The following is a 9,899-nucleotide window of genomic DNA, read 5'->3' on the forward strand; positions in this document are numbered from 1 at the left end:
CTCTGCCTCGGAGTGTGGTGGAGGCTCCTTCTTTGGAGGCTTTGAAGCAGAGGCTGGATGGCCCTCTGTCAGGGGTGATTTGAATGCAATATTCCTGCTTCTTGGCAGAATGGGGTTGGACTGGATGATGGCCCACCGGGTCTCTTCCAACTCTAGGATTCTAGGATTCTAGGAAAACAAGTCCTGCCAGGCTTTTTCCGATAGAGTGACAAGCTGGGCAGGGGCAGGGAAGGCTCTGGCTGGAGCACTCGGTCCAGGCCTGCTCGAGGAAGTCTATATTCCTCTGGAGTTGAGGGGGGGACCTCCAAGGGCCACCTAGTCCAACCCCATCCTGCCAGAACAGGAGTTCAGGGCCAATGAGCTCCCACCTTAAGATTCCCATGGCAGTCTCTTTTGAAAAGACCCCTCCCTTCCCTTCTGCTGGACCTGGCCGGAATCCCACTGGGTCAGGGGTCATGAAGAGTGGGGGGGGGGGGGTAGCTGGCGTGTTGCACGTGCCAGGCGTGTAAGGGGGGGGGGAAGGGGGAGTCGTGCAAGGCCAGGCCACGCCCTTCCAAGGGGCGGCCCTCCTTCATAGATCCGGACAGAGACAAGGGAAAGAAAGGAAGAAAGAAAGAAAGAAGGAAGGAAGGAAGAGGGGGGAAATGAATGAGAGAGAGAGATAGAAAGAGAGTGAGAGAAAGAAAGAAGGAAAGAGAGAGTGAGAGATAGAAAGAAAGAAGGAGGGAGAGAAAGAGAGGGAGGGAGTGAGAGAGAAAGAAAGAAAGAAAGAAGGAAAGGAAGGAAGAGAGAGAGAGAGAGAGAGGAAGGGAGTGAGAGAGAAAGAAAGGAAGGAAGGAAGGAAGAGAGGGAGGGAGGGAGAAAGAAAGAAAGAAAGGAAGGAAGGAAGGAAGAGAGAGAGAGAGAGAGAAAGAAAGAGAGGGAGGGAGTGAGAGAGAAAGAAAGAAAGAAAGAAGGAAAGGAAGGAAGAGAGAGAGAGAGAGATAGAGAGGGAGGGAGTGAGAGAGAAAGGAAGGAAGAAAGAAAGAGAGAGAAAGAGAGGGAGGGAGTGAGAGAGAAAGGAAGGAAGGAAGAGAGAGGGGGGGAGGGAGGGAGAGGGAGAGAAAGAAAGAAGGAAAGAAAGAGAGAGAAGGAGGGAGAGAGAGAAAGAAAGAAAGAAAGAAAGGAAGAAAGAAAAGGAAGGGAGGAAGGCATAAGGTAAGACAAGAAGAAAGAAAGAAAGAAAGAAAGAAAGAAAAAGACAGACAGTCAGACAAGAAGGAAGGAAGACAGACAGAGAAAGAAAGAAAGAAACTTTTCACCCCAGGAAGAGAAGAGGCAGGTAATAAAAATATTATTATATTGCTATTATTATATTGCATTATTATTATTATTAAGCGCCCTCCTGGTTAGCCGGGTGACCCCTTTGCTTTTGGGTTTCCGTTACACAATTAGACCACATCACTGAATGACCCCTTAATCTAGTTCCTCATATTGAGGTGACCTCCAACCAAAACATTATTTTCATTGCGACTTCATAACTGTGATTTTGCTACTGTTCCGAATCGCAGTGTAAATCTCTTCTCTGCCGGGAGGGTTTTGGTGTTGTCATCCTGCGTAATGGCAGAAAGAGGGTTGGACTGGATTCTCTTAAGGTCTCTTCCAACCTGTCATTCTGTGACAGGTTGGATGGCCAACTGTCAAGAGGGTTTGGATGGTGTCCTTCCTGGCAGAAGAAGATTGGCCTGGATGGGCCTTTGGGGTCTCCTCCAACGCAAGGATTCTAAGATCTCTCTCCCATATATCACAGTCATCGATCTACCAATATCTGTCGCCATTTATCAATAGCTGAATGGCCATCTGTCAGAAGGGCTTGGATGGTGTCCTTCCTAGCAGAAGGGGGTTGGACAGGATTCTCTTAAGGTCTCTTCCGACTCATAGGGTGGATTCTATGACATGATTGAGCTGTATGCAGGGGCGGCTCAAGCATTACGCGAAGTAAGCCCTTGCGGAACACTTTATTTTGCCCTGGGGCGCCGCGAGCGAGGGACGCGGGAAGCTAGCAGAGGCCAGAGAGCCTGCTGCTCCTCCTCCTCCTCCCATCCTCCTCCTTCTCCGCCTCCACTAGCAGCAGCAGCAGCAGGGTCCCTCTTCCTCCCCGCCCCCACCGAGCGGCGCAGCCTGCTGCTCTTGCCCTGCCCCTGTGGATGGCCCCTCTCACTGCCGGCGCCCCCTGTCACTCCAGGCTTGAGAGGGAGACAGGGGCGGGGACAGCTCAGCTGGCCACCACCCCCGCCAGTCTCCCTGGTCATGGGGCCTTCCGTTCCTCCTCCCCGCCCCCCCCCATCCTCTGTCCCTTTCTCTTCCTCCTCCTCCTCAGGCCGCGCCGCTCAAAGATGCCGAGGGCGAGGGGGGAGGAAGAGGAGGAGGAGCGGCAGGCTCGGTTATCAGGGAGACCGGTGGGGTGGTGGCCAGCTGAGCTGTCCCTGCCCCCGGCTCCCTCTCAAGCTTGGAGTGACTGGGCAGCGGCGGCAGGAGGGCCCATCCATGGGGGCGGGGCAAGAGCAGCCGAGGGCGACCTCTCCCACCGACCTCCTCACTCCACTCCCAGCCACCCACTCCCCGTGAGTATATGGCAGTGTAGAAGGAGGTTTAGGGCCCTTCTGCACACCTACATAATCCAGAATATCAATGGCAGGGGTTTGGGGGGTGGGGCCTGCAAAAACCCCAGAGCTGAGTTTTTTTTCTTATTTTCTTTTTCATATTATCTGCTTTGAACTGGATTGTCACAGGGCCCTTCCAGGCAGACCTTATATCTCAGGATCTGATCCCAGGTTGTCAGTTTATCCCAGATTATCTGGCAGTGCAGACTCATATAATCCAGTTCAAAGCAGAAAATCTGGGATCAGATCCTAGGATATAGGACCTGTCAGGGACCTTCCACACAAACATATAACCCAGAATATCAAGGCAGAAATCCCAAAATATCTGCTTTGAACTGGGTTATCTGAGTCCACACTCAGATAATGTGGGTTTTTCTGCCTTGATATTCTGAGATATGGGGCTATGTGGAAGGGCCCTGAGTCTACAGTGCCATATAATTCGGTTCAAAGCAGAGAATCTGGATACAGCTGTGTAGAAGGGGTTTTGGACCTACACTGCCCTATAACCCAGGATCTAAACCCAGATTATTTTCTTATCCCACATTAATAAATAAAGCTTATTATTATTATTATTATCATCTGGCAGTGTTTAAACCAGTTTAAAGCAAATAATGTCAGTTCAGATCCCAGGGTATAAGGCAGTGTAGAAAGGGTTTTCAGCCCCTTCTATGCTGCCATATAAAATACAGATAGAATCATAGAATCCAAGAGTTGGAAGAGACCTCCTGGGCCATCATCCAGTCCAACCCCATTCTGCCAAGAAGCAGGAATATTGCATTCAAATCACCCCTGACAGATGGCCATCCAGCCTCTGTTTCAAAGCTTCCAGAGAAGGAGCCTCCACCACACTCCCTCCGGGGCAGAGAGTTCCACTGCTGAACGGCTCTCACAGTCAGGAAGTTCTTCCTCATGTTCAGATGGAATCTCCTCTCTTGTAGTTTGAAGCCATTGTTCCATTGCATCCTAGTCTCCAGGGAAGCAGAAAACAAGCTTGCTCCCTCCTCCTCCCTGTGGCTTCCTCTCACATATTTATACATGGCTCTCATCATATCTCCTCTCAGCCTTCTCTTCTTCAGGCTAAATATGCCCAGCTCCTTAAGCCGTTCCTCATAGGGTTTGTTCTCCAGACCCCTGATCATTTTAGTCACCCTCCTCTGGACACATTCCAGCTTAGAGTCAATATCTCTCTTGAATTGTGGTGCCCAGAATTGGACACAATATTCCAGATGTGGTCTAACCAAAGCAGAATAGAGCATGGGGAGCATGACTTCCTTAGATCTAGACACTAGGCTCCTCTTGATGCAGGCCAAAATCCCATTGGCTTTTTTTGCTGCCACATCACATTGTTGGCTCAAGTTTAACTTCCTCCCCACGAGGACTCCAAGATCTTTTTCACACGTACTGTTCTCGAGCCAGGCATTGCCCCCCATTTTGTATCTTTGCATTTCGTTTTTCCTGCCTAAGTGGAGTCTCTTGCATTTGTCACTGTTAAACTTCATTTTATTAATTTTGGCCATTCATCTCTCTAATCTGTCAAGATCGTTTTGAATTCTGCTCCTGTCCTCTGGACTATTGGCTCTCCCTCCCAATTTGGTGTCGTCTGCAAACTTGATGATCCTGCCTTCTAGCCCTTCATCTGAGTCATTAATAGAGATCCTGAACAGGACCGGGCCCAGGATGGAACCCTGCTGATGGCCCTCCGCTTGTCACTTCTTTCCAGGATGAAGAGGAGGAAGCCTTGGGGAGAATCACCCTCTGGGTTCGTCCTTTTAACCAATTCCAGATCCACCTCACCGTAGTTTTGCCTAGCCCACATTGGACTAGTTTCCTTGCCAGAAGGTCATGGGGGACCTTGTCGAAGGCCTTCCTGAAATCCATTCTCTGCTTTGAACTGGATTATATGGCAATGTGAACTCAGATAACCCAGTTCAAAGAAGATAATGTGGATTATCTGCCTTGCTATTCTGGGTTACATGGCAATGTTGAAGGGCCCTTTGATACTTGATGAATTGCACTTTGTTATGTTTGCCTTAGGGTACCCATAAATTGGAAATGACTTGAGGGCACACAACAACAACAACAATTTAAAACACTTTAATCTGATCAGAGGATAACCTTGTTAGTCAGATAATGTAACAGAGCTGCTTATTTGTGCTCCAGCTGCATTTACTTAGATGATTGTTAGTTAGGAAATTCTGCCTCAAATGGATATTTTTGTACTGCATGGCCATCCAGACCAACTCCCTTCACCAGAGCAAGAAAACATAATCAAAGCCCTCCTGACAAAGAGCCATCCAGCCATAGATATAGATCTATATGATTCTCTCTCTCACACACACATATGGAAGATGTAATATCATAGATTTGAAAGGGATCCCTAAAGAAGAACAATGATATGTTGCATGTTCCAGAGTAGGCAAACCAGACAATCTCCATATCAACACTGACAAAGAAACAAGAAATACTGTTTACCCACAAGCAGAAAGGCATTACATAGATTAGAAACCAACTTTCTCATTACTTTCTTTTCAAGATCACCAGACTGGATCACAGCAACGTGTGGCAGGGGACGGCTAGTGTGTGTGTGTGTGTGTGTGTGTATGGATGGCATAGGCCAACTTTGGCCCTCCATGTGTTTTGGACTTCAACTCCCACAAATCCAAACAGCCAGTAGGAAGTCCAAAATACCCGGAGGGCCAAAATTTGTCCATGCCCATATGTGTGTGTGTGTGTGTGTGTGTGTGTGTATCGCAGTGATTGGTTTGGGGGGGGGGGGGGCGCCAAAATATTCTTTGCTTACCATTGAAAATTACCTAGGGCCGCCTCTGGCTGTATGGTATCTATCTACCAATATCTAGAGCCATCTATCAATGGCTAGATGGCCATCAGTCATGAAGGCTTGGATGGTGTCCTTCCTGACAAAAGGGGGTGGGCCTGGATGGACCTTTGGGGTCCCTTCCAACACAAGGATTTTATGATCAGCCTCCCATATATAACATTCATCTATCTACCAATATCTATAGTCATCTATCAATAGCTGAATGGCCAACTGTCAGGTGGGCTTGGGTGGTGTCCTTCCTAGCAGAATGGGTTGGACTAGATTCTCTTAAGGTTTCTTCCGACTCATAGGGTGGATTCTATGACATGATTGAGCTGTATGGTATCTATCTACCAACATCTAGAGCCATCTATCAATGGCTGGATGGCCATCTGTCAGAAGGGCTTGGGTGGTGTCCTTCCTGACAAAAGGGGGTGGGCTTGGATGGGCCTTTGGGGTCTCTTCCAACACTAGGATTCAATGATCAACCTCCCATATATCACATTCATCTATCTACCAATATCTATAGTCACCTATCAATAGCTGAATAGCCAACTGTCAGGAGGGCTTGGGTGGTGTCCATTCCATAGCAGAATGGGTTGGACTGGATTCTCTTAAGGTCTCTTCCGACTCAGGGTGGATGGTCATCTGTTGGGAGGGCTTTGATGGTGTCTTCCTGCCTGGCGGAAGGGGGTTGGACTGGATGGACCTTTGGGTCGGTCACTTCCAACGCTAGGACTCTATGACATGATGGAGATGTATGATATCTGTCTACCATATGTATGGCCATCTATCAATGACAGGATGGCCATCTGTTGGGAAGGCTCGAATGGCATCTTCCTGCCTTGCAGAAGGGGGTTGGACTGGATGGGCCTTTGGGTTGGTCACTTCCAATGCTAGGGTTCTGTGACATGATGGAGATGTATGGTATCTATCTACCATAGGTATGGCCCTCTATCAATGGCAGGATGGCCATCTGTTGGGAAGGCTTGAATGGCATCTTCCTGCCTTGCAGAAGGGGGTTGGACTGGATGGGCCTTTGGGTTGGTCACTTCCAACACTAGGGTTCTGTGACATGATGGAGATGTATGGTATCTATCCATAGGTATGGCCATCTATCAGTGGCAGGATGGCCATCTGTTGGGAGGGCTTTGATGGTGTCTTCCTACCTGGCAGAAGGGTGTTGGACTGGATGAACCTTTGGGTGGGTCACTTCCAACACTAGGGTTCTATGACATGATGGAGATGTATAGTATCTATCTACCATAGGTATGGCCATCTATCAATGGCTGGATGGCCATCAGTCAAGAGGGCTTGGATGGTGTCCTTCCTGCATAAAGACAGAAGGGGGTTGGACTGGATGGCCTTGGAGGGGGGCTCTTCCAGTTCCGTGGTCCTCAGTGTCCATTCTGTCCTCTTCAGGAGCTGACCGGGTCCCGAGTGTGAAGCCCCCCAAGACTTTGTGTCCCTGATGCCGTGGCTGGTGAGGCTCTACCTGCTGGGCCTGCTGCTCTCAACCTTCTCGGCCCTCCTGGGCTTGGTGGACTTCCTGAGGGACCTCTCCGGCCAGTGGTCAGTGGACGGAGGCCGGAAGGGCATCACAATCGCAAGGGAGGAGGGGGCCGGCAAGGCCTTCTCTTGAGTGTTGAGGAGCGTTGGCAAGCCTCTTGGACCAAATGGACCTACAAATGGACCTCTTGCAGAGTCTGAAATGATGCTCAGATCCAGAAGTCTTTGCTCTTCTGGTTGTCAACCACACTGATGTCCTCACATCGGGACCCCAAAAGCTTTGGATCTGGGGCCAGCCCCCTCCCATTGCAAGCCAAACACCTGGAGACCCTCTATATTCTGCAGATGGACCACTGATGTGGACAAAGAGGCTGAGGTGGACAGACCCAACGGTCATGATGCATCTACACCAGGCATGGGCCAGCTTTGGTCCGCCCTCTAGGTGTTGTGGACCACAACTCCCATAATTCCTGACAGCAGGTAGGAATTGTGGGAGTTGTAGTCCAAAACACCTAGAGCAGTGTTTCTCAACCTGGGGGTTGGGACCCCTGTGGGGGCCATGAGGGGGTTTCAAAGGGGTCACCAAAGAGCATCAGAAAACACACATTTCTGATGGTCTTAGGAACCTCTTTGGCAGAGAAGGTTGAAGATCTCTCCATGGTGAATCCTTCCACCAAAACCCTTCTCCTTCTCTCTGGATGGAGGTGAACTACAACTCCCAAACTCAAGGTCAATGCGCATCAAACCCTTCCAGTATGTTGTTGGTCATGGGAGTTCTGTGTGCCAAGTTTGGTTCAATTCCATCGTTGGTGGAGTTCAGAATGCTCTTTGATTGTAGGTGAACTATAAATCCCAGCAACTACAACTCTATTGATCTACTTACAATGCCATGTTTTCAGACGGTTAGGTTGGCAGAAGCTGGGGCTAACAATGGGAGCTCGTGCCACTCGTATTTTCTGTTGATCATGGGGGTTCTGTGTGGGAGGTAAAGGTAAAGGTTTTCCCCTGACACTAAGTCCAGCCATGTCCAACTTTGGGGGTTGGTGCTCATCTCCATTTCTCAGCTGAAGAGCCAGTTTTGTCCATAGACACCTCTAAGGTCATTTGGCCAGCATGACTGCATGGCGCACTGTTACCTTCCCACCTGGAGCGGTACCTATTGATCTACTCGCATTTGCATGTTTTCGAACTGCTAGGTTAGCAGAAGCTGGGGCTGACAGCAGGAGCTCAGGCCGCTCCCTGGATTCAAATCTGTGACCTTTCGATCAGCAAGTTCATAAAGTTGCCAAAATTACAGTTATGAAGTGGCAACGAAAATAATGCTATGGTTGGGGGTCACCACCACATGAGGAACTGTAGTAAGGGGTCGCGGCATTAGGAAGGTGGAGAAACACTGACCTAGAGGGAGGGCCAAAGCTGGCCCGTGCCTAATCTACACTGTAGGATTACTTCAGTTTGGAGCTACTTATTTGGACACTGGCCTTGGCGAGGAATGCTGATGGGAGCTCCATGCACTACCTATAGCTTCTGGAGGAAAAATACAAGTGTCCACCTCTGATTTGCAGGCAGCTTTGGCTTCTAAAGGATGTGGGATTGCAACTCTCTCCTGGCAACCTATTCCTAGGATGCTGGGCTATGTAGTCCACCTCCCTTTGCCAAAGGGACCTTTGTACAACCTGCAAAAGAAGCCATCTCTCTCTCTCTCTTGCCCTTGGTAGCCACAGCGAGCCTTGCAGAAGCCAAAATCCGATAAATGGATATGGATGATGATGATAATAATAATAATAACCATCAGCATCATCATCATCATCATCATCATCATCATCATCATCATCATCATCATCTCTCTGGATCAGGTGCCTTTGTGGAGTTGAAGCCTCCTAAGATGCGTGCCTTGCTTGACTCCTGGCTGCCTTTGCAATGGATTCAGGAATTCAGATCTCTTTTTCCAATAAATGCAAATGTGTTTGTTTTTCCAAGCGTCTCTCCATGAGTCTCTCTACAATCAGCCTCCCATATATCACATTCATTTATCTACCAATATCTATAGCCATCTATCAATAGCCGAATGGCCAACTCTCAGGAGGGCTTGGGTGGTGTCCATTCCTAGAAGAATGGGTTGGACTGGATTCTCTTAAGGTCTCTTCTGACTCAGGGTAGATGGTCATCTGCTGGGAGGGCTTTGATGGTGTCTTCCTGCCTGGCAGAAGGGGGTTGGACTGGATGGGCCTTTGGGTTGGTCACTTCCAACACTAGGATTCTATGACATGATGGAGATGTATGGTATCTATCTACTGTATATATGGCCATCTATCAATGGCAGGATGTCCATCTGTTGGGAAGGCTTGAATGGCATCTTCCTGCCTTGCTGAAGGGGGTTGGACTGGATGAACCTTTGGGTTGGTCACTTCCAACACTAGGATTCTATGACATGATGGAGATGTATGGTATCTATCTACCATAGGTATGGCCATCTATCAATGGCAGGATGGCCATCAGTCAAGAGGGCTTGGATGGTGTCCTTCCTGCATAATGGTAGAAGGGGGTTGGACTGGTTGGGCCTTTGGGTTGGTCACTTCCAACACTAGGATTCTATGACATGATGGAGATGTATGGAATCTGTCTACCATAGGTATGGCCATCTATCAATGGCAGGACGGCCATCTGTTGGAAAGGCTTGAATGGCATCTTCCTGCCTTACAGAAGGGGGTTGGACTGGATGGGCCTTTGGGTCGGTCACTTCCAACACTAGGATTCTATGACATGATGGAGATGTATGGTATCTGTCTACCATAGGTATGGCCATCTATCAATGGCAGGATGGCCATCTGTTGGGAGGGCTTTGATGGTGTCTTCCTACCTGGCAGAAGGGGATTGGACTGGATGGGCCTTTGGGTTGGTCACTTCCAACACTAGGAATCTATGACATG

At 49.1% G+C, this 9,899-nt stretch overlaps 1 long non-coding RNA gene across 3 annotated transcripts; it reads left to right on the forward strand.

The window, feature by feature from the left end:
* The first annotated feature begins 1,104 nt into the window (after positions 1 to 1,104).
* On the forward strand, positions 1,105 to 8,948 carry LOC137097213 (uncharacterized). 3 transcript variants are annotated; one of them, XR_010910067.1, is made up of 3 exons: positions 1,105 to 1,321; positions 4,181 to 4,401; positions 6,883 to 8,948. It is a non-coding gene; the product is annotated as an uncharacterized lncRNA (long non-coding RNA). The 3 variants fall into 3 exon arrangements; XR_010910066.1 differs by lacking the exon at positions 1,105 to 1,321 and adding an exon at positions 2,328 to 2,603; XR_010910065.1 differs by lacking the exon at positions 4,181 to 4,401.
* Positions 8,949 to 9,899: the final 951 nt, after the last annotated feature.

Source organism: Anolis sagrei, chromosome 5 (assembly GCF_037176765.1).
Source record: "Anolis sagrei isolate rAnoSag1 chromosome 5, rAnoSag1.mat, whole genome shotgun sequence".
NCBI classification, from domain to species: Eukaryota; Metazoa; Chordata; class Lepidosauria; order Squamata; family Dactyloidae; genus Anolis; species Anolis sagrei.